The sequence below is a fragment of the Choloepus didactylus genome, chromosome 1 (assembly GCF_015220235.1).
Source record: "Choloepus didactylus isolate mChoDid1 chromosome 1, mChoDid1.pri, whole genome shotgun sequence".
Lineage (NCBI taxonomy): Eukaryota > Metazoa > Chordata > Mammalia > Pilosa > Megalonychidae > Choloepus > Choloepus didactylus.
In genome coordinates, this window is record NC_051307.1 from 80,313,976 (window position 1) to 80,336,771 (window position 22,796).

Consider the following 22,796-nt stretch of genomic DNA (forward strand, 5'->3'; position numbering starts at 1 on the left):
ATCAAATTCTGGAACCTCACCACTCACCAGGACTGTGGTTCCTGATCCAAGGAGTGACGATTGAGAATCAGCACACAGTCTCTTGAGAGTGTCCAGGCCTGGCTGTTAAGCTCCCTGCTCTGATTAGTTTGTCCAGTTCACAATGTTCCAGAGTGCTGAAGCACAGAAATTAGGGAGGGGAGGTGGAAGGAAAATCACTGGAGCCTCTTACGATCTAACTTCCACTAACTAAGAGGAAATGTCTTATAAATAAACAACAGCAAGAGAAACAACAACAAAAAAAAATCCATCCCTTCCTGCCAGAGGAATGTACATTATTATCTCCCCAAGGAAAACTTTACGCCACACCAGAAAGCAGCCATGTCTCCTAAAACTACCTCCCTCCAAACAGAAAGGAAAAGAGAATCAAGAAGAAAAGGAGAACAGAAAAGATTTTTCATCCCCTTGAATTTTGTTGGGAAGTTCATCTGAGTTCCCAGTAGACAAACTAACCTAAGCAGTTTCAACAGTGTCACTGTTCCAGGATTTCTTGCAGAGACTGCTTATTAGCAAAATCTCATTTCTGCCCGGATCATTACTGTACCATCGGACATTTTCAGAAGGGAAGTTCAGGCAGGGGGTGGGGTGCAAATGTGGAGGAGAGGAAGAAGAGAGGACAAAGGAAAGCTCCTGATGAACCAGAATGCCCTAGTCATGGTCATGATAAAGCAAGCCCCCACCCACCCCCCGACTACTGCTTGTTGAGGACTTGGTGATGCGGTGTGTTTAATCTACTTACTCTTTCTGCTCGGGAGGCTGAGGTTCCTACATTTCCAGCTCATGCTGGACTGTACCGTAAGCAACAAGTGAAATGAGTTCAGTGATCTCATTCTAGTCCTTCGACTCCTGTCCACATCACTAAGCGACTACACAGCTTGGCACAGGCCAGAATGAGTCAGCAGTCTCTGGTCATGAGAGGCCAGGCTTGGAATAGCAGGGGGGTTAGGTCAGGAGCAAAGTGAAGCAGAAAGGCAGTCTAGATGGCAGGGCTTGGCTCTGTGATTCAAGGGGATGCTGCAGGTCAAAATGAAAGTGCTTTATCAGCTTTTGGGTGAGGATTGTAGGATTGTAGAAAAATGAACAGCAAACAAAAAACAAAAAACAAAAACAAACTTAGAACAGCTACCTACTCAACACAGCAAGAATGAAAGAGAGTACCACAGGAAAAAAAAAAGAGGGCACTGTTAGGACTCTGGAGGATAGAAGATGCTCATTAAAACTTCTGGAATACTTTTTCTTCCACATGCTCATGAACTTAAATTAAGAAGCAGTATTTGCTTGCATACTATCCTGGTATTTTGGTATTGCTTTCCCAATCCTGTAAGTTACAAACGAAGTAAATAAAAACTAAGCACTACACTTAGACAGCAAGAAGAAGCCCTATACTTCATTAAAGAATGCAATTATAAGGAGGGGCCCAATATCTTAAATACATTTATTTGTGTAAATAGTGTCCTTGTATACCTGCACAACACTGGATGTGAAATGGTTGAAGAGAAGAGCTCCTTAAATTGAACTTGGATGGGGTAGAGAATTGCTGAGGAAAAAGAGGCACCACAAATTCAATGATGAAATGCAGGGGAAATGTGACATGTTGCCTGTATTTCAACTCAATGGGATCAGCGCAGACCAGCATTAGAAAGTGATCCTTTCCACCAACAGTACTTTCAAATAGCTCTCCCTATGCAGTAATGATATAATACAGCAAGGGGAGAGAGAGGTTATAGCATTCAGAGGGATAAGCCATAGTTGGCATAAAAAATAATCAGAGACATTTTTTTGGAAGAGGCAAATCTCTCTGTAAGTCAACTCATAAAGAAATGACTTGGTATCTGAATCAAACTTTGAAGGACTGCCTGAGATAAGGTGGATGCTGAGAATTATCAGAAAATAATAGTGATGGCTCTGAAATAATCGCAAGTCAGATGGTGTGGAGCAAGAGAAGGAGAGAAAACCAAATAAGATCAGCAGAGTTGGAGATTTACTTTGAAGTTCTTTGAAGAGGAATAATAAGGACCCACCATATATTCCTAATTGTTATCCCTCAGAAATGCACAGATACATATGTGTGAGAAAACATACATTTTATTTAGCTCTCTTTCCAGAGAGTATTAAATCATCTTGACACATCTTTTATTAAATGTGTAACTTTGGACAAATAAACTTCTCTAGCCTCAGTTTTCTTCTCTATGAAATGGAAATAATATGGTCATCCTCACTGGATTATTATAAGGACTGAATAAATGTTTATAAATCCTTATCACAGCAGCACCTGTCACATGGGGAATACCTAATAAATGGTTTTAATTATTATTATTTGATTATAATATCATTTTGTGAGTGAAAGTATTCCTTTCAGTGTTGTTCCACTAGACTGAATGGACCAAAAAGAAGACTATATTAAAAATCAGTTGAGCAACACCCTTTAGAGAATGCTGCTTTCAAAACCTTATTTCCGTCTAGGTATGTTAAACATATGTACTTGGCCACAGAGGATGTTGAAAAATATATTCTGTTAAAATCTTGATTTTGAATTCTTTGTTGTCAAAGCAACTTGGAGCCTACCAGTCTCCATTAACAAGAAGTTAAAAAAAGAAAAGAGGAATTTCTAGAAGCTTCTCCAAAAGCAACAGGATAAAAGTGCTATTGGCCTTGTACCGTATGATGAGGGTTTTACCAAAGGGGAAAACTGAGTCCAGTTGATCATCCCAACCTAATTGATTAATTGTGGGTCTGACCATCTGGCTGATGAATGCTGACACCCAGTAGTGATTGCTGTGTAACACAAATCCGGATGTGCTCTCCCTGATGCCTCCCACAATCATGGCAACTCTGAACTTCCGGTTAGTTTATTCAGGCTTCTTGGCTCAATCTCTTCATGGAACAGTGGTTGTGGCAGGCAATATTTTACTAAACCTGGTCAACCATTATCTTCTCTTATTTCAGTTATTCTCTCCTTTCCAACTTCACGCCTACCAGCCCCAGTCCTCTTTTTTGTATATAATCACTTTTCATGCAAAACATTCCAGCTGCAGTTTTCATCACATTGTCTGATTCTCTTGTTTCTAGTTGTTCTTTTTTGAAAAATATTTGGTCTAAAGACTTGTACTGTTGTTTCACAGGGAATCCTATTGAAACTATCCTATTGCTACTACTTTTATTGTGTCTTCTTTACCACTGGTTTACTTCAAGTTACTCTGTGTAAAAGAAAGTTATTTCACCTAACTCACTGGCCTGATTAAAAGGCACACACAGGCCCAAATTCTCCATGAGGTTAATAGAATTCAAGGGCTAATAGAACATAATTCTTACATCTTAAACCTGCTTCTGATCCTCAGTTAGGAGTGGTCCATAGAGAGGATTCTCCCCACTGGGACGTTGCAGCACCTTACACTGAAGAAATCAAGCTCATGTAAATAAAAAGGATCAATAACAATGCCATCTGCAAACTAATCTATTCCTGAAGAACCTATACATGGGAGAATTCTCTAAGCAAATCAAACCTGAATACACACACACAAACACACATACACACACATACAAACCCTGGGGGATTACAAGCAAATGATTTTATTCTGCTGTGTGGTAAGGCATTGGGAAGTAAACTGACTCGAAATGTCTTAAATGTGTTTGGCCAATGAGTCACAATGAAGGAGAATCAATCCTCCATTCTACCTTTCTTTTTTCCCAGACTGATTTCCATCTATAAATTCATCCTTATTCTCCCTCTCCACAGATACTGAATTTTTTTTATGTTACAGGCTGGGTTAATGTCAATTTTCAGTACAGTATGGCAGTAGCAAGCTGAACTACAGAGCTCCAGACTGGGCGTTGGGAAATGTTTTTGGCCTGACTATCAGTAAACAGCTATGTGTCTTAGGCAAGTCAAATCCCTTAACTCCCCACGTTTCTGTCTCTTCATTGAAAAATGATAGGGTAGGACTGCATGAACTCCATAGTCTCCGCCAACAAGATTCTATGGTTCTATAGCTCATTTCCTTTTTTCTCTGGCATCAACTGTTCGACAACTTTGCTTATAGTCATTTCTCTGCCCTCAGTTACTGATGAAAAAATATCCCCTTTATTTACTACCCAGTATTTTGTATTTTTAATCTCTCTCTCTTTTTTGTGTTACCTGTTTTGAGTAACATACACTAACGTAGACAAATAGATGCTTTACATTTGAAGGTATTCAACGAGAATAGCTTTTCCAGGTAGAGTGCATTTAGTGTAGCTCTGCATGTAGGAAGCAAGCCATCCAAAAGCAGAGCAAAGGGGCCAATTCACAAATGAGAGGAAGCCTTTCATAATAAGAGTCTCCAGAATCTTCAATTTATACAAAGTTAAAATGCTACCAACTTCTAGCTACTTTTCCAATCAATCCCCGACACTATCACAGACACTTAAGACTACAAATTGGAGGACCAGCACTGGCAATGATGCAGTTTCTTATTTCACCTCTACTATCCATTGCCAAGTAGGATTTAGGATGGCATAGTAATTAGAGCCAAGAGGACAATCTGTCATTTATTTTCCTCCAAACTTTTTGAAATTTCCCATTTGGGCTCTGTTTTCCAATTTTAATTTGGTAACTGCCATTTTTTAGCATTTCTTTTAACAGGTTGCTAATAATTTCTGATACAGGATCTCATATTTCATTTTGTGCTGCTAGAACTGCTGTTAATATTTCATCTGCCTTCAGTTCAGCTCTGAATAAAGGCTGCTGGGTTTTTGATACACTGTTAACACTCTGGTTCTGTGGATTTGATCACCAGTGTTCACCCAGTCTGCCCATATTCTGTTAGGTAAAAGCAATCGGTTGGCTGACACACAGATATCTCAGGGTATGCAGTAAATACTAGAGATACTTCAGAATTTCTTTTTCTGGATCTCTGATTAAAACAACAAAAACAAATGTTCTGTGTTTGTTCTCACAGTCAACCTGCCATTGCTTCAATAATAGTATTTTGGAAGCACAGTGCAGTGGATCCAGGGCTCACAAGCAGATCTGGATTCAGATGTTATCTCCAAAATTTACTGTCTTTGCCACCTTATGCCAATTCCTTAGACTTCCCGAGTCTCTGTTTTCCCATTTATAAAATAGGGATAATAATATTATCCATCTTTATTCCTGTAAGAATTCAATAAATTAATGTAGAGTGCTGGGGACTTTCTGAGTTCTCAATACATGATGGTTGTTGTTATTACCCTAGGATAAATAATCTATAAATTCATATTATAACATTATTATTTTGCAAGATCTTTTCAAAGTCAACAAATTATTTTTAAGTCCAGATTTTTGTTGTTTGCTTTATTATACATTTTAAAAACCAGCAGTGAAATCAAGTAAAATATTAAAAATAAATAGCTAAAGTCTTAAGTTAATAATCCAATTATTAAAATGTGGTATCATCAATTGTAACAAATGTTCACACCAATGCAAGTTATTGGTGGTGGGGTGGTATATGGGAATCCTGCATGATTGTTCTGTAAACCCGCAACTTCTCTTAAAAAAGAACAAAAAATAGTATATAGCATACTATTATGGCAACTTTCAATCTAATGTCAAATTCTCAAAATTTTTTGTTCCTTTAATAGCCAGGCCTGTATAAAGCACATTGTACCAATGTTAATCCATTCCATAACGAGATGAGATAACTTGTATTTATTTTCCCCTACCCCCAAAGACAAGAGATTATTTAAACAATCTTTGGGTATGTATCAGTCCATCAAGAGAGAGAAGTCACAAAGCAATCTGAATAAGGACAGTTTAATGTAAAGAATTACTAAGTATAATAGGGTATTGGAATAATGAAGGAATAGCTAGGAAGAATTAAAAAGAACGCTAAAGAATATAAGAATAGCAAATATAAGGAAAAGTTTCTACCCCTAGGGGTGAGAAAGAATGTCCAAGTAAGAGTAACCCTGTCCCCCATCCCCTTCCCCAGCCCCAAACTGAGTTCCTGACCTTGTTGTTCTCCTGAATTAGAGAAGTTGCTGAGGAACTGTGCGGCAGGACTTGCTGAAACTACCCCCTCTAAGATTTAGGGAAAGCTGCTCACAGGAAGGTATCTAATCTGAAGCATTCTGGTAGAAATTAATCCAATGTGTGTGTGTTGAGGGGGATGAAGAGAGGCAGAGCTGGAGAAAACTGGTGGCCACCGGGCACTGGAGAACTAGAGGAGCTAGCTGTGCTTCGGGAGGTAGGTGTGAGGCAGCTGTGTGTGCTGTAGAAGTCAAATGCTGGAGAAGCTGCACATGCTGCAGGAGCTGGGTACTATAAAACCACGGACACTGCAGGATCCTGCCAATGGAGCACATGCGAGCCAGGAAGGAAAACCTCTTCCTCCCACAGTGTCTCACACTGACCTCTACTGACAAAGCACCCTAGTACCAATGGCAAAGGCAAAATATTTAAAGGACCCAGATGCATTTTTGTAGAGCAGGCAAGAAAGGATAAATTTGGGGCTGATAGGCAATACAATGATAACTGTCACAGGTATCATTATTTGATCACAAATTCTATGAAATGACTCACTGTGTACAATCTGTGTACTCACTGTGTACAATCCAGTGTTGTCAGGTTTACTGCATTGCATTCACCTTTACTAATAAATTAACCCTCTTTGCATAGCTAAATCAATACTGTCAGAATTAAGATAAAGTGCTATAGAATAAATGTAGCAAATCTAGGAATTGTACAATGAATGACCTTCTCCCCGCTCCCCCCCAAGTGCTGCCCATGTATGTTTTATTTCATTTCACACTAAATTTGTGTGTCCAGAATTTCATCCAGAATTTCAGCTAAGCGGATAATCAGGAGGATGGTTACAAATAGAAAGCTTGGAGAGAGGGAAAACTGTCTAAATTATCTTTATTTTTTTATCTTTATTTTTTTTCTTTCTCCCATGTTTTCTTTTTATTGACTTTGGAACCACATTTTCTTGTTCCTTTTTTTTAAATTGACTCTGGAACCAATATTTTCTAGTTCCATGATTCATTTAGGGAGCGAGGGGTTGCTTACCTATAGGTTGCTACTATTTTTTAGTAGCAAAAAAATCATGCATTTAGTAGGGGATATTTTCCTATAACTCCTGTGCCATATTGTTCTACCCTCAATATTAAATAGAGAAGCACTAATTAAGAAGCTCTAGTAAATTATCAATTTGGTGCATTCCTCAAGGTACACAGTGATCACTGTTGGAACTGGTTTTACATATAGGTGGGGAGGTATACTCCAGAATACCTCCTCTACTTTCTCTCAATACCCAAATTCCTTTAAGAAGGACACAGAGCTATTTGTTCTATAATTGGAGGTAGGGTTTAAAAACACATATCACTGGCAATCATCCAGGGTGGCAGTGGTGAGAGGCTGGGAGCACAAAAGACACAAGAGAGTCCTGTGGAGAGAAGACTATCAAAGGGTTAAGACCACAAAGTACCTTTCTCACCAATTCATCCATTTTTACCTACTCCTGGCCATAAGCAGTACTATAAATTCTCCCTACTATGAAATGGATATACTTGTTTTCTCACAGTTGTGTTTCCTGAAAACCAGCAGTATGAACAAGCAAAGTGAATCTTGTGCTGCCTCACAATCATATTGGTGGCATTACTGATTGCTGCAGGTGCTTGCCTTTAGGATCTTCTTTTGTTTGTTTTGTGTGTGATGACTGAGACTAAACTTAACGACTCCACCTCTGATGCCCTGCCTCACCCCGACCCCATCCACACGCATCTTTTCCCTACAATTCCTAAGTCCAAAAGGCGTTGATGACAAAGGAGAGTCCTAAGTCATGTGTACCAGGCAGGCAAGGCCGTTTTATTTTAGTTTGTCCTTCTGTTCAGCTGGCTTTTCTGCTATGACCCACTATACTTACCCTGTCGGCTGCTCTTACTAGCAACATGCCTTTTTAATCAGCCTTCCTGGGGTCTGCATTTGATTACAGCATTTGTGTTCTATTTTGATTCTTTTGTACTGTGCCCCGTGGTGTTAGCTTGAAAGGTGTTATTTATAAAATGAAATTCTATTGTATTGCCACTTGAATTCAAAGAGGACATATAATATTAATGCAGAATGTATTTAATAATATCTTGAATTTATTAAATCAATTTCTTCATGAGAACACAGAATGGGAGGCAAGTGGGTTGGTAACCAGGTAATAAGAATTAAGAATTACCTGAAGTTTCCTTCACAAGAGCCTCTGAAAGCTGGTATGAGAATCTTTCTTTTAATGTTATGGTTTCCAGAAGGAAGAGACTACCTTTCCTCAGCCAGACCAGTGCAATATGCACCTGTTTAAACATTCAACCCTGCAGGCCAAACATTTTCCTAGGCTTCAGATGCAAATTTCTTGACTAAGGAAACCATTAAACCAAACATGGATGTGACTTTTCTTTTACTACTTAAGAAGATTTAAGTAAAGAAGGAAATACAATCACCTGTTTCTAAGGACCTATTTTTCAAGATTGTTTAAAAATATTAAAAAGCCCATTTTTTTTTTTCTGTTCCTGATTCCTCTCAAAAAAAGGCTAGGAAAATTCTAGTGATACCAAGATATGAGGCAGAGTTTCCAGGGTGGCATCTTTAGAATGATGTTCTCACCTTGCAAAAGTGCAGGTTTTTTCACAGCTGCTGGGCCTATAGTCAAATGTTTACGGATTAGCTTGATGGAGGAGTCCCAACTTTTCTTCACTTCTAATTTTAATGCAAACCAAAGACTGAAACATTATATCATTGTGTCACAGCTTGTATAGCACATCTTTTGCTGCACACATTCCATTCTTCCTCTACATTTTTTTCCCCCTTGATACATCTGAAATCATCAATGGCTAAGCAACTGTTTGTATAGGGAATAAGGAAGGATCAGGTGTGGAAGATGGTATAGCAATCAGTCTCTGGGGAATTTGCTAAAAGAAATCATCACACAGGAAGGAAACTGAGCAGTCTTGGAGATGGAATCCCCAGATTTTCACCAGTTCTTACTCTCTGGCTCATTATATAACTCCAGGAAACTCAGGGCCCAGTTTTCTAATCATTAAAATGGGAATAACTACCTTTATTCTTTTCTGCTTATGTTGGGTTTATTTAGGGATGAACGAGGTATGGTTACGGCATGCTATAAATTCCAGGTACAGAAGGGAGATATAAGTGCACAATATCATTAAAAATGATAGTTCAGATCCCCTTTTTGGCTCTTCAAATCCAGAGATGAGAAACACTAAAGATGAATGAATTTCTACCCTTTGGGAATAAATCATATACCCTCATTCATAAATGACATCCCAGAATAAGGAGCTAGGATACATTGAGTGATATACATCTCAATCTTGAATGCATCAAATTATAAGCTGCTTGCCTGAAAAGATCAAATTTTATTCATCTCTGTATCCACCCAGATTTGCATTATTTAATATAAATATTCCAAAGATACTTGTTGACTTGAATTGAAAAATGAGACCATACAATTTTAGAGCTAAAAGTAGTTAGAAAGAATGTAAGTCCAGTTACCTAATTTTGCAGATGATAAAACTGAGGCCCAGATAAATTACGTAACTTATCCAAGTCCAGTATTAGTAATGTTACAAGCCTCAGAGGAGTTGTTTTTGAAAATCTGCCACTGGGAATAGATCACTCAAACCATTAAAGCAAAATAGATGTGTTTTTTATGTGTCAAAATAAAAAGTAATATTAGCACAAATAATATAGAGTATTACTAATCTCACCAAGGATGCTGAAACGTAAAATAACAAGTAAACTTCCTCAAGTGACTATAGACCACAGGCCTGCAAGAAATGGCACGTTACTGGTTGGCATATTTTACAGGTAAAATTAAAGCCTCAAAAACGAATAATAATGTCAAATCCTTGAAATTATGTGGTATTCATGGAGATGCCATTCAAAACTGAAATTATTTTCATTTATTATTTCAATCTATTATTAAGCCATATTGCAGACTGTAAGCCAAATTTAAACTCTGGAGGTGGGGAAACAAAATAGGACAGGACATTTTATCCTTGGTTAGATAAAAAATAAGAAAAATAAGAAGACTTATGGTGAGAAAGGAGATTTGCCTTTAGTGGGAGTTTCTTGAGTGAGTGTTATTTGCAGAAGTAAGTTTGTTTGACTCCTGGATGAGTTGTCTGGTTAAATTTGTACTATATCATAAAAGCCAGTTAAACTGTTATTTTGACTGTCTTGATTTTTTTTTTTTTTTGACAGCATTAAAGATTGTTTCCTTTTCATTTATTTTAAATCAATCAAGATATTTAAGTCCTTGATTAGAATGTAAACAATCTGTGGTCAGGGTTATTTTTATAAGCTCATACAAACTGCAGCACAGTTGACTGGCATAGAACAGAAACTGAGTAAATGTAAATTTCAATTATTTTAAAGCAGGAATTTTCAACAAACAATTTTTCATTTTTCCAAAGCTCCTTTCACATTGGAAATTTCTGAAGATCATGGAGAACAGAAAGTTGAGAAAAGGGGAGCAAGGAACAGCAACAGGCCTGATGCTTCTAATGGCTAGTCTCCTTGTTACGGAAGACTGTTACTTGTGCATTACAAAAACTTTATTCTAGAAACAGAATCAGGCTTTCACAGATCAAGTTCAAAATTATTAAACTGGTATTTAAGCCTTCATTGCTTGTTCTACTTTGCTCAGGCAACCTAGGTTCCACTTCTTCCCAACAAATATCCTGGCATGTAGTCAGTCAGTGTTTCCCTTTATTTTGGACTTTCCAAGGAAGTCCCAATTTTAAATACTCTGATTTAGTGTCCCTGTGATTTATCAAATCATGTCTGGACTTTTGGGTTGAAAAAATTTTCATTTATTTACTATGATTCATTAAGTATCTATTACGTGTGAGACACTAGGAATGTAACTAAGAAGGCTTACTTGTAGGAATCAAGGAATTTGCAACCTAGGGGCCACTTCCCATATGCAACGTATCTGTTACTAGCGTTAAACTTTTGTTCTTCCTTCAGTTGGAGTATGCTACCCCTTATTCTTTTACCAGTATAATTGCTTTGATTATTTTGTAGTCCAGCTCGTATTCTACCTCTACTGTAAATCATTTTCTAGTTTTTGTAGTCCACATTAATTTCGCCTCTTTTTTGGACTACTACAGCTTGGAGAAAACACTGTTGCCTACTTAGTATCTTTTCTCCCCATTCTTCCTAGCTACAGACTCCTATTTTGTTCAGAGTGGCAATGTGTTCAGCCCTGTACAGATGAGTTTTGATTGTTTTAAGCCAATCATGACAAATATGGTCCTTGATTTCCTTGCCTCCCTAACTACAAATGGTAGCCTCAGGAACTAGTTGTAGTTGGCAATCTCCTTGAGAGACTGGTTTCTGGGAAAGCTTTCTCTTTTCTGATAAAATGGGAGGCAAAAGGGGGGGGGGTCCTTCTGCTTCCCCCTTCTTCCCTCTTTGAACATGGACTTAATGCTTGGAGTTGTAGCAGCTTTTCTGTGATCATGAAGCAAAAAGGATGAAAAAAAGGCCAAGAATCTCAGATATGCTACCTCTGTACTTCTTGTTACACGAGAAAAATGAACCTCCCCCCTTTTTTTAAGCTAGTCAGGATTTCCTGTTACCTGCTGTTGAACATGTTTCAAACCAAAAAATATAACATATAATTTGAATTATCCAAACTATTCTTCTTAACTAGACTTTGTAAACATTAATCAAATTCCTGGCACTTAATAATAAATATTCATTTGTTTTACATCTTGATTATATATACTAGACCTATCAATCTATATAATGAAATTCTCAGTCAGAAAGCAAAGGAAAAATTTGTATTAGGATCAGAAGAGAGGATTAAACAAGATTAAGAAAGAAACATTTAGGTCTAAAATAAAAAGTTATGTGACAAGCATTTGTTACAACCTAGTTTCATTATTACATGCAATAAAATCAAATTTTCAAAAGTTTGTCAAATATTAGCAGAAACATATTTTAAGAAATAAGAATAAGCTCCCAAAGGATGGATGTTTTAAAGAAGAGATGCTATAAATAAGATTTCTGTTAAATAAAAAGAAGACAAACGCAATGCAGTCCAGCTCCATTAGAAATGAGTGAGGAACCAGATTTGTCAAATACCATTAGCAGCAAAGACATTTTCTCTATCCCTTAGGTAGTATGATTGTGATTCACCCAAATGCTTCAGACTCCTTAGCATACTAATTAACTTCCAAAACCTTTCACCTGATGTTTGGACCCAATAGTGGGGACACTATTTTAGCATTTGCTTTTGGAGAAAAGGCTACATAAGTTGGGACAGAATCTGTTTTCAAGCTTTCCAAATATTACAAATAATTGAGAACTGTTGAGGAGAGAAATAAGTAGCTTTGGGTCATTTTAGGTTAGTGACCTTAAATATACGGTGTGATTTAGTCAGATGCCAGCGTAATCATGGCAAGAGATGGGAAAAAAAGATGCGAAGCTGCCTGGAATTAGGAGGACTTTGGTAGTAGCTTTCAGCTTGAGCTAAAAATGTGAAAGATTCTGTCAGAAGCTCCACTAAGGGCTACGGTATGTAACGCATCTTGTATTCCTTTGTGAGCTATTCCACAACAAAGTTTCATTAGTTTATTTTTACTCTCTAGACATTTTACCACTTCCGAGCTCTAACTTGTCCAGAGGCAAACTTTCTAAATGAAATAAATGCTTAAATTTGCAAGAAAACTGACATTTTTCAGGAGGAATGAAATCAAATTAATTTGAACTTTATACTGACTAGGAAAATATTTCTTAAGTTAGGTGGATAAAAAGTAATCTTATTTGAAGAATCTGAATAATTTAGCAATAGTTAGCAATAATTTTAAAACTCTCTCGATCTATCATTTTCTGGTGGTGGCAGTCTGTCAAGAGTCACATTCTTGGGCCAATTTTCAATACAAAACTTTATAAACAGATTTAAAAGACCTCATGTTACACAGCCAGCATATACCAATAATATCTCACAACTAATATATTTTTTCAGAGTAAAGTATATTTCTTATGCCTGTTAGGAAGATATTCTAACATTAAATACAGTCCCATACTGTCAAATTTGGCTTTAGTAAATAAAAATCTATTCTTTTAGCAGTTTAATCCCTTTATCAATTACTAACTTAGGAAGCCAAAATATTATTTTGGTCAGCTATAAAAATAATTTAACTGCTGAATGGACTTACCTTTTTAACATTTCAAACAGTGGTTTAAAGTTTATCATTTGGACAACTATGAAGGTGACTAAGGTTTACTAGGTATCCCCCAGTAAACCCAGAACATGTCTTTTGGTCTGAGAGTCTGGGTTGTACAAAGGCAATGTTTGGTTGGAAAAGTCCAACTATCAGGTAGCCTCGAAACTTTGGGTTTGAATCTCAGCAGGTGGCACTGTTCCTTCTGAACTGGTCTTGAATGGATGCCCAGCACTCTGCCATCTCCTGGGCAGAGCATGAGACTGAAGCATTCAATAGTACTCATAAGCACTAACTTCAAGAGGACTGTGGAAGCAAGGCAAGTTAGAGGCCAAGTATATGGATTTCATTTTGTTTGCCTTCTTTCATTCAAAACTTCATCACTCTCAGACTCAGAACTATGTGTAATAAGTTGGGTGACCACATCTCCCTGTTTACCCAGGATAGTTCCAGTTCATCTCTTTTGTTCACACACAATTATTAACAGTGACTTCTTTCACCCAGAAGTTTCTCAATTTGGACAGTAAGTTATGGGTTTATCTTACCTAAAAGCCAAAAAAGAAAAAAACAAAACAAAAAACAAACAAACAAACAAAAAGAAACGTTACTTTTAATGCTTACAATGATAGCCATTCTCTTTAGGGCAAATTTAAATAGTCACTATTGATCAACTTCTGTAAAGAGAAAGACACAAACTAAAACTTTAATACCAATGCTTTAACCAGATAGATCTTGCTATCTAAAAGTTTATTATTTTAAAATGAGAATAATTTTGGAGAATTATATAGGATTCCTAATTTTGAATAGTATTTTTTTTTTTTAGTTCTCCTGGATAAAGAGCACCTATTTCATACAAGAAGGCATATCTGCCCTTAAAACTTATAATGAAAAAAGCTCAATAACTGAAATGAGATTCTTTCAATCTTGGATTTGACTCCTAATTCAAGTATATCCTCAGTTGGCAAATCCAAATAATCTCTGTGAACATCATTATTAACCCCTTCTAAACTGCCTCCAAGGACATATTAAAAACCTGAAGTAAAAGAGCTATGTATACTATGAAAAGGTAAAAGAGAAATCACCTATTTCTACATAGTTACAACTATTTCTTTTCATAAAAAAAGACAGCTGTTCCTTTCTCAACTTCTAGGACATTTGTGTGGACTTGAGAAACTGGGCAGCAGCACCTACAATTTAGCCAAACGTGGTAGCTGGGGTCTTGCTCTCCAGTCTTCTGACACAGATCCACCACATTTCTGGGGGACACCTGAGCATGGACATTAATGGCCCACAAAGATCTAGAGGAAAGACTATGGACCCTTTGCACTGAGATCAGAGAATAAAAAGGTCAAATATGAAGTACAAAACTCTGATCAAAAGTTTCATAAGTGGTTTCACGGGATTCTGATAAAGACAATATTTCCTCAGAAGGAAAGGGAAACTTGGAGTGGGGCAGAGAGGAAGTGAAGCAGAAATATTTTCTATTCTCAAGCCACCTTTTAAAAAGAGATTCCTGGATCTTAACAGATACACTCTTTCTTCTTATTGATATTCTCCTCTTTCTTCTCCTTAGAAATCCTAAATTCTTTGGCAGGAAAAAAATCTGAATGTTCAGACTTAATTCTCTTAATCTGACATGAAAACACTTCAGAAAGTGTTTTTTTTTTATTCATATGAATGCAATCAAATTATTTTCTTTTTTAAAGTCTCTGACTTTTTTCCGCATTGTTTAAAAGACATTTCTTTAGAGATTTTTTTAGCTATGGGAAAAGTAACTGTAAATTATCCTTCATTCAAATAAACAGGCAATTGCACTAAATGGAGAGCAAATCCTGTAATGTATGACATTCTTGTCTGTTTAAACGGACTACTCTGAGAATTAGGGCTCTAGTACCTAATTTGAGGCCTGACTTGAGATCTTCAGATTAATACATTCAAGGTTCTATCAAGCAACTCTACATTTTGAATGAATTCTGCTTGCAAAGGTGGTGGCTGGTGAGGGACTGCAGAGGGGAAAGGCATGCCGTTAAGATTGTTCGAACTGGTAGCCCAGGGCTAAAAAAAGAGCTCCGGAAAACTTCCCCCACCCCTTGGAGAAAAAAATATCTCTCACACATTCCATCTATTAGAAGTTCATTTGTGTTTAACAAGCCCCTCTTTTAAAATGCAAATTTACCTTGTGAACAAGTAAACCTCATTCACACCTTATTGCTAATTACTGTGATGTTCTAGAATAAGATAAACACTTAACTGATATTGGTAATCAGGAATGAATAAACAAATCAGGGTGGAGAAAGGGAAATTTTGGTGGAGTGGGGCCAGAGGTGGTGGTGTAAGGATTTCATCTGTGAGCAGTATGAGCATACTGATATTTTGCAGTTTTGCCTGGAGGAGTGGCAATAGCTACAGTGCCACAAAATGAGCCCTTTTCTTTATTGCCAAAGTCTAGCTGAGATCTGAAGAAGTCTGGAAGCCTGGAAACCTCAAATTTTAAAAATTTAGCCACAGCATGTTAATTGAGTTTCGTTTTTTGGGGGGAAATCTTTCTAGTTTATTTCCCCTATGTCCCAAACTGGGCAACCTTGGGTTCTAGGACTCATCTGGTTCTACCTCCAAAGTTTAAAGCTCAATTGATAAGTGGATTCTAGAAAAAAAGTGAAGGTGGTCCAATCCAGCCCTTTCTCATTGTCTCTAGGTGATCACCTCTTCGGAGATTATGGAATATAAACCTAAAACATACTATAAAGCTATTTTAGAAGAACGTAAGATGATACACTATTTCTATATATGTATCTTTTCAAGTGCCACTTGACTGGATATCACAAGGTTGCAAATTTTAAATTCAACTACAGTTGACTTACGCTACCTAAACATTAAAGGCTCTGGACAGAAGTTCAAGGAAAAAGAATATTTTATGACATCTTTTAACATTATTAATGGTCTCTCTTTTTAATGAAAAATAAGTAATCACTGTTAATAAATGTTCACTGTTAAGAAAAGGGGTCTTCTTTCCCACCCAAATGTCTAATTTTAGTTTTTATGTTGTTGGGTACATTTGTAAACGATTACATGAAAACATATGGTTGGAACATGCTTATTCCTTCATGAATGTTCCTCTTCTGAGGCTGCAAAATTTTCTTTAGCTGCTCCATGTGCTACTTTGTTGTGCTGCTGGCTTCTTGTTCTAAGTAATTTTCTTTCTTTTCTATTGTTAATGAAATGAGTTCTAATAAGGGAAAAGAGAAACCCTCTGATGAAAACCCCTTTCTTGTAAATGTAGGCTGTGAACTGATACAGGACACAGGGGGACAACAAACATTATGTTGCACATTCTTCAATCAATTGATCCCTTTGTGGTTTATTCACCTGAATGCATTTTAACAAGTAGTGAAGCAAGACAGGGGAAATGACTGTGTGGCTAATTTTCAGTTACCCAAGAAGCACTAGACAAGTTTTCCTTATTATTAAACATAAATCTATGCACTTTTATGTTCTACCAAATCAGTGAACCACCATTTTAAGGTGTCTCACCCATAAGGAGGAGAGAAAAACTCTCCAAGAGGTATTGAAATTTCACACTCACACTGTAATTATGGTATATAATTTTCAGTTGATCTTTGAGTATAATAGACTACAATTAAATTGACATGGTTAAAGGGCACTTCTTTCAATGGAAGGGTATTGCAGAATAATTGAGAATCTTTCCAACTCTTTAATTTGTTGGCTTACTTTATATTTTACCCTCACCTCTCCTTATAACACTTCTCTCTCTCTTTACTTACTTTAACTTCTATACCTTCCTACTTCTGCTCCTTGACAGTGAGACTCTACTATTCTGGCACAGAATAAAGATTTGTTGAATGCACGAATGACAACCTGGACAAATACTAAAAAACAAATGATGGAAAAACCTTTAATTAGGCAAATTAATAAATCCACAGCTTTGGAAAAAATCCATGATAGTAACAGAGTAAGTAATTCCAAAAATATTTAGGAAGGATTAAGCCTAGAAGGTTGAAAACAAAAATTTCTAAAATTGGAAAAGAAAAATAATGCAGTTGAACACAAATGAAAGCACACAGCAGAAGGAAGCTAATATATTGTTCATTTAAAAAAAAAGGAATATCTTAAATTAGAATGCTAGTAGTACTATTATGTCAAAAGCAGAAGGTTCTTTATTTCTGCTCCAACTCTAGAGAGAAGAACAAATTCTCCCAATGACACCAAAAGAAGAATATAGATGGATGTTTGGAACTTGAGAGTAAATAAAAAAGCTAGATGTTCGAGGTAAATCAGATTGGTTTGCGTGGTAGGCAGCTTCCAAGATGAACTGCCAATGATCCCTGCCTCCTGGTATTCACTCTTGTCTAGTCCCGCCTACACTGTATAATGGGTTGGCCAGTGTAATCAACAGAATATGGCAGAAGTGATGTTGTGTGGTTTCTAATGCTAGGTTATAAAAAAACATTGCCCTACTACTTTGGAGAACTCACTCTGGGGGAAGCCAGCCTTCATGTGGTGACAGTACTCAAGCAACCCTGCGGAAAGATTCATGTGGCAAGGAACTGAGACCATCAGTCAACACCAACTTGCCAGCCATGGGAGTGATTCACCTTGGAAGCAGATCCTCCAGCCCATTAAGCCTGCAGATGTTTACAACCCAGCCAACATCATGACTGTATCCTCATGAATGATCTTAAGTCAGAACCATACAGCTAAGCTGCTCTTGAATCCCTGAACCTAAAAGATACCTAGGAGATAGTAAATTCTTGTTTTAAGTCACTTGCTTTTGAGGCAATTTTTATGTAGCAGTTGATAACTAATAGAGTGATCATAACTAAATTTTTTGGTACCTCAGGTGCACAGGATTGGATTAATCATAATCCTTAGAACATGAGGATTATGGTCCAAGCATTATTGGTCCATACTTGGCCTACTTTTATTCATGGAGTTAATTTTAATAAATTAATACCATTAAACTCAACCCCTGAAACAAGAGCTAGGACCTTTATTATACTCTACATCTAACCATATAACCGAGCCCATCTTACATCCCTGCTTCCCCCCACATTAGATAACCATCATCCTGGTTCTCATGTCTATCATTCCTTTTTTTTCCTTTTCAGGGATTCTAAGTAATTTTATTACTTCTACAGGTATTCTTAAATTGATGTGTGTGTGTGTGTGTGTGTGTGTATTTTGCTATCTCTTTAAATTATTTACTTATCTTTATTTGTGGTAAAATATACATAACATAAAAAATTATTTTAACCATTTTAAGTGGGCAATTCTTTGATATTAAGTACATTTACAATGCTGTGTAACTTTCACCACTAACTGTTTATGGACTATTTTCATCATCTCAAACCAAAACTTAAATTCATTTTGCAATAACTCCACATTCTCCCTCCTTCGAATCCTGGTAACCACTATTCTGCTTTCTGTCTCTATGAAGTTGCTTATTGTAAATATATCATATAAGAGAAATTATACAATATTTGTCCTTTTGTGCCCAGCTTATTTCACTCACTCAACACACCTCCAAGGTTCAACTATGTTGTAGCATTTACCAGAATTTCCCTTATTTTTATAGGAGGCTGAATAATATTCTGTTGCATGGCTATATCACATTTTATTTATCTATTCATCAGATGATGGACACTTGGGGTGCTTCCATATTTGTCTATTATGAATAATGCCACAATGAACATTGGTGTACAAATATCTGTCCATGTCCCCGCTTTCTTTTGGGTATATAACTACAGGTGGAATTTCTGAATCATATTGTAATGCTATGTTTAACTTTCTGGGGAACCACCAAGCCGTTTTTCACAGTGGCTGCACCATTTCATATTCCCACCAACAAGGTATCAGGAATCCTATTTCTTTACATCCTTGCTAACACTTGTTATTTTCAGTTTTTTTTAATAACAGCTATCCTAATGGGTGTGAAATGGTATCTTATTTTAGTTTTAATTTGCATTTCTCTAGTGGCTAAGGATGTTGAGCATCTTTTCATATACTTATGGACAATTTGAGTATCTTCTTTGGAGAAATGTCTATTCAAATCCTTGGCCTGTTTTTTAATTCAATTGTTTGTCCTTTTGTTGTTAAGTTGTAGGAGTTCTTTATATATTCTGGATACTAAACCCTTATTAGATATATGGTTTCCAAATATCTTTTCACTTTCTAACAGTGTCCTTTGAAACACAAAAATTTTTCATTTTAATGAAGTCCACTTTATCTATTTTTTCTTTTTGCTCATGCTTTTGGTGTAAAATTTAAAAATCCATTGCCTAACACAAGGTGCTGAAGATATTTACCTGTTTTCTTATAAGAGTTTTACAGTATTAGTGCTTATATTTTGTCCTTCGGTTCATTTTGAATTAATATTTGTATATGGTGTGAGGTAGAGGTCCACATTCATTCTTTCAAGTTAAATTTATAAACTTATCTTCTATGTAATTTGGGGAATTTAGTTTTTTTTTTTTTTTTTACTTAATATTATATTGTTAAAACTCATCTATATTGTTGCATAACAATGTAGTTAATTCATTTTGTAGCTAATTATTGAGATGCCAAAGTGGTAAGTAGGACAGAAAGCCCTTACACCACATAATTATGTAGTTGGGGGTAGACAGGATAAAGTTTATTTAGGGTATAATTTTAATGAATTTACTAGGTCTGGAAATGAACTAGTAAATAAAAAATTAATTTAGCAATTTTATAATTTTCTCCTATGGATAATGGCATGTTTTTGTTGTTGTTTTGTTTTTTGTTTTTTTTTTTTTCTCTTTCTTTTTTTTTTTTCTCTTTTCGCTCTACCTTCTTTGATTCTTCCTCCTTTGTGGAAGAAATGGAGATGTCCTTATATAGATAGTGGTGATGGTGGTGAATACATAAATATGTGACTATACAGGGAACCATTGATTGTTTACTTAGGATGGAATGTACACTGTGTGAACAAAACTGTCTTAAAAATTGGGGTGATGAAGAAACCTTGAGGGCACTATATTGAGTGAAATAAGTCAGATACCTAAGGATAAATACTGCAGGGTCTCACTGATACGAACTAATTATAACATGTAAAATCATAGACATGAAATATAAGTTACCAGGATATAAAACAAGGCTAAAGAATGGGGAGCAGTTGGATAATTGTATGGTATGTCAACAATCTCAATTAAAAAATTAATCAAAATAACAGAAAAAATGAGGGAGAATTTATAATATTTTCAGACAGACGCTTTAGGAGTTTGTGAACAAGAAACCTGCTTTACAAGAAATACTAAAGGGAGCACTACAGGCAGATAGGAAAAGACAAGAATGAGCGGTTTGGAAAAAAGTATAGAAATTAAGACCACCAGTAAGTGTAAAAAGAAAGAGAGAGAAAAAATAAGATATGACATATAAAATCCAAAAACCAAAATGGAAGATGTACATATGATGGAATATTACACAGCTGTAAGACAGAATAAAGTCATGAAGCACATAACAACATGGATGAACCTTGAGACATTATGTGGAGCAAAATCAGCCAGATATAAAAGGACAAATGCTGTATGGCCTCACTAATATAAATCAACATTAATGAGTGAACTTTGAGAGTTAAAATTGAGAACACAGGATATCAGGGGATAGAAGGATTGTAGAGATTGAGCATTTGATGCTGAAGGAGTAAAGAATGTTCAACAGGATTGATTGTAAAGATCCAGAAATGGATAGCTACCTGATGGTAGCACAATATTGTAAGCACACTGAACAAGCTTAGTGTGAATATGGTTGAAAAAGGAAGGCTTACACCAAAAGGAAAGAAAGAAGATAACTGAGACTAGACAATGATGATGATTAAAGGTATAAATATAAGAATGTTTTTACATGAAAGAGAACAAATGAATGTCAACATTGCAAGGTGCTGAAAATGGGATGATATGTGGAAAAAATACAACCAATGTAAATTAGAGTCTTTTGTTAACAGTAACATTAGAATACACGTCCATGAAGTGTAACAAAGGCAATATATACAAGCTAAATGTCAATAAGGGAGGGATATATGGAAGGAGAATGGGATTCTTCGTGTTACTGTTTTTCTTTCTCCTTTTAATTTTATTTACATTTATTTATTTATTTATTTATAGTCTTCATTTTTTCCCTCTTCTTTCTTTGTGGAAAAAATGGACATGTACTCATATAAATTGTGGTGATGAATGCATAATTATGTGCTCATACCAGGAACCATTGATTGTTTACTTAGGATGGACTGTACGGTGTATGAATAAAACTGTTCAAAAAATAAACAAAGATACAAGTGCTGGAGAAAATGTGGAGACAGGGATGTACCTATTCACTGGTAGGGAAGTGGAATGGTGTAGTCTATCTGTAGGGCAGTGTGGAGGCTAAGTATAGGGTTGCCCTATGATCCTGCAACCCTGTTATTAGGTATATACTTGGGAGAACTGAAAGCAGGGATGCAAATGGTTATTTGCACAGTGATATTTGTGGCAGCAATATTCACAATTTGCAATGGATGGAGGTGGCCTAAGGGTACACTGACTGACGAACGGAAGGGCGAATTGTGGTGTACACATATAATGGAATATTGAGTGGCTGCAAGAAGGTATGAAGTTGTAAGACATGCAACTAGGTGAAAGAACCTTGAGGACACTATTTTGAATAAAATAAGCCAGAAATGAAAAGAAAAAAAAAATTACAATGCCTCACTAATATGGACTAAATATAATGTGCAAACTCTGAGAATTGAATTCGAGAACATGGGTTATCAGGGGAAGGCTTACTGTAAAGGTTCCTAGATTGTAAGCTCTTATAGCAGTCACATATGCTCCTGAGTTGTTACGGTTATTTCTAAATTGTGAGGTGCTAAGCTCTTTGTGTATAACCTGGTTGCTCCCTGGAACTTTGGGTATTTCTATGGCACCTGAGACTCAAAGCTAGAGTTTTGCAACTATGAAAGTCTGCATTACCCCATAGAGCAACTGTTTAAAAAGCTGAAAAAGAGATCAGACTTCAATTAAAGATATGAATGAAGTTGATCTGGTTAGGACTAAGGTAAATCAGACTAAAGGGCAAAGGATGATATTTACTGTGTCTTAAAACCCTCAACTTCTGTGTAAAACCAAAGGAAGAGATATTTATTTGTTGCAAAATTTATAATTTCCATTGCATACTATCTAATTTAACTTGTATGATCAGTATATTCGCACACCATAATTACATGGACCTTTTTAGGGAGTAAGATCTTGATGGTTTGTACAGATTAGTGTGATGCACTGATACATCCCAGAGTAATTTGGGCAATGAATAAAAAAGTATTTTCAAAGCCCCATTGAGGGACTGGGAAAAAATGTAGAAATATTAAACTTCCCCACCAAGGGAATTTCTGATATTCTTGCAAGCATGGGAACTACCAATTTAATAGGCCAAGTCCTCAATCTTGGGGCTCGCCCTTATGAAACTTATTCCTACAAAGGAGAAGCTAAGCCTACTTATAATTATGCCTTAAGTCACCTCCAAGAACCGCTTTTGTTTCTCAGATGTGGCCTCTT

General features: G+C 36.3%; 1 protein-coding gene across 15 annotated transcripts in view; it reads right to left on the minus strand.

Annotated features, from left to right (window-relative positions):
* Window positions 1-22,796, minus strand: part of ZBTB20 (zinc finger and BTB domain containing 20) — a 911,487-nt gene that overhangs the window by 311,499 nt on the left and 577,192 nt on the right. Inside the window, exon 1 of one of the 15 annotated variants that reach the window (XM_037835836.1) lies at window positions 779-5,353. The exons of 13 other annotated variants lie outside the window; for them this stretch is intronic. The gene's annotated coding sequence lies outside the window, so the exon portion shown is untranslated. Of the gene's footprint in view, window positions 1-27; window positions 652-778; window positions 5,354-22,796 lie in introns of those variants that run through there. One more of the 15 variants, XM_037835819.1, reaches the window with a different exon arrangement.